The sequence below is a fragment of the Prionailurus bengalensis genome, chromosome B3 (genome assembly GCF_016509475.1).
Source record: "Prionailurus bengalensis isolate Pbe53 chromosome B3, Fcat_Pben_1.1_paternal_pri, whole genome shotgun sequence".
In the NCBI taxonomy this organism is placed as follows: Eukaryota; Metazoa; Chordata; class Mammalia; order Carnivora; family Felidae; genus Prionailurus; species Prionailurus bengalensis.
Genome location: NC_057355.1, coordinates 19713210 through 19715749, shown reverse-complemented (window position 1 = coordinate 19715749; position 2540 = coordinate 19713210). Strand labels below are relative to the sequence as shown.

Sequence of the window (2540 nt, the reverse complement as noted above, 5' to 3'; positions counted from 1 at the left end):
TTTTTTTAAAGCACTTATTAGTATTTAATGAACCTCCCTCCAAGTGGCTTCAAGCTACCAGGACAGGCTCCTCCCACACTCTGAATGTCCTCAGCTCTTCCACTGAAGAATTTGCCCGTCAGGTGACAAGCTGCTTTGGGAACTTTCCCTTTCCCAAAACTTTGTAGTTGCGCAATCGCACCACATCAACGACAGGAGCAGCTCTTGTTTTGTTCCTGGCAGTATTTTTTTTAATGTTTATTTATTTTTGAGAGAGAAAGATAAAGTGTGAGCAGGGTAGGGTCAAAGAGAGAGGGAGACACAGAATCTGAAGCAGGCTCCAGGCTCCGAGCTGTCAGCACAGAGCCCCACGCAGGGCTGGAACCCACAAACTGTGATCATAGTGACCTGAGCCGAAGTCGGACACTAACCGAGTCACCCAGGCGCCCCTTCTTTCTGCAGCATTTACCCGTGTCTGCTCACTGACTGAGGTCCAGTTTATCAAGGTTGACAGTTCAGCAGAGCTCTGGTTCCTCTTCACGTGGTAATGCCTCATACCAGCTTTTCCAAAGTAACCTGGCTGGTATTTGTTTGAAATTGATTCGATGGTGATACATACCACCAGCATTACCCTGGCCTCCTGGGTGCTTCCGGTGCTTGCTGATGTGGCCGTGGCTGTGGCTTAAGTGGCCCAGAAGTTCCTGGGTCTTCCTCAGTCTGGATGGCATGTCGGCAGCCCAGATTAAAGAGCTTTCTTTCCCTTATCAAAGAAACCCCTTCTTTTAATCCAGAACTGAAGAGCCAAGTAAAACTGGCTCTCTGGTCTAAGGACTCCACCTGGTGGTCCTCTCTGGAATTAAGTGTTTGGGATTATTTTGTTTTGACTTCTCTATTTTGAGACAATCTCAAAGCAAAATTATAAGAAAGTTGCGAGTAAAGAACCAAGAAATGTTTTTCTGAACAATTTGAGAGTAAGTTACTGATATGATACCCTATTACCTCCAAAATACTTCAGAAAATACTTTATTTTCCTATAAACAAGGATCTTATACATAGCCATCAGTATCAGGAAGTTAACATTGATGTATTACTACCATCTAATCCTCTGACTGGATTCAAATTTTGCAAATTGTCCCAATAATGAATGCTCTTGGCAAAAGGATCCACTTTAGGTCACTCTTTGCATTTAGTCATCATGTCTCTATAATCTAGAACTTCTAGTCTTCTTCAATCTAGAACAATTCATCAGTTCCCTGACTTTCATGACCTTGAACCTTTCAAAGACTGCAGGCTAGTTATTTGTAGGCTGTCCCTCAGTTTGTGTTTATCTGAAGTTTCCTCACATTTCCATTCAGGTCATGCATCTTCAGTAGGAATCTCACAGAAGTGATGCCATGTTCTTCTAATTGCATTCTAGTAACTGAATCATGATTTTGATTTGTTCCATTATTGGTGATATTTACATGGATTGCTTGGTTAGGGGTCCCGCCCATACCTATGATGTGAGGCCTGCCAAAGGATGTCTGCTTTTACCACTGTCCAACAGTGTGCTGAAGATCTCAGCCAGTGAAAACAAGGCAAGAAATAAAGAACAAGTGTAAGAATTGGAAAGAAATAAAGCTATCATTATTGTCAGATAGTGTGGTTACATACATAGAAAATCCAAAAGAATGGTTCTAAACTATTAAAATATTACAACTAGTAAGTGAATTTAGCAAGACTGTCAGACACAATGCTAGTATTAATTGTATTTCAACTATAAATCAACTATATTTCAATGTACCAGAAACTAATGATTACAACATTGGATTTTGTTTTAGCAGAAGATACTATTTACAACAGCATCAAAAACTATCATATACTGGGGTACTTGGGTAGCTTAGATGCTTAGGCGTCTGACTCTTGGTTTCAGCTCAGGTCATGATCTCATGGTTCATGGGATCAAGCCCTGCATCAGGCTTCTGCACCGATAGCATGGAACCTGGTTGGAATTCTCTCTCCCTCACTATGCCTCTTCCCTGTTTGTGCTCTCCCTCTCCCTCTCTCAAAATAAATGAATAAACTTAAAAAAAATTTTTTAACTATCATATACCTAGAATAGATCTAGTAGAAGAAGTGTAAGATCTCTACACCAAAAAATTATAAAACACTAAGAGAAATTTAAAAAAAAATTTTTAACGTTCATTTATTATTGAGAGACAGAGAGAGACAGAGCATGAGCATGGGAGGGGCAGAGAGAGGAGGAGACACAGAATCTGAAGGAGGCTCCAGGCTCTGAGCTGTTAGCACAGAGCCTGACGCGGGGCTCAAACTCACAAACCCAGCGAGATCATGACCTGAGCCAAAGTCAGACGCTCAACCAACTGAGCCACCCAGGCACCCCAACACTAAGAGAAATTAAATACAATCTAAATATATGTAAGGTTATACCATGTCCATGGATTGGAATGCCCAATATTGTAAATATATTAATTCTCCAAGCTTATCTATGGAGCCAATACAACATAAATCAAAGCATAATTTCTTTCTTAGATGCAAGATGTACCTAAAATTTATACCAA

At 40.6% G+C, this 2540-nt stretch overlaps 1 pseudogene; it reads right to left on the bottom strand.

Moving 5' to 3' along the window:
* LOC122467801 lies at positions 1-2153 on the bottom strand (annotated as a pseudogene).
* Between the last annotated feature and the right edge of the window lie 387 nt (positions 2154-2540).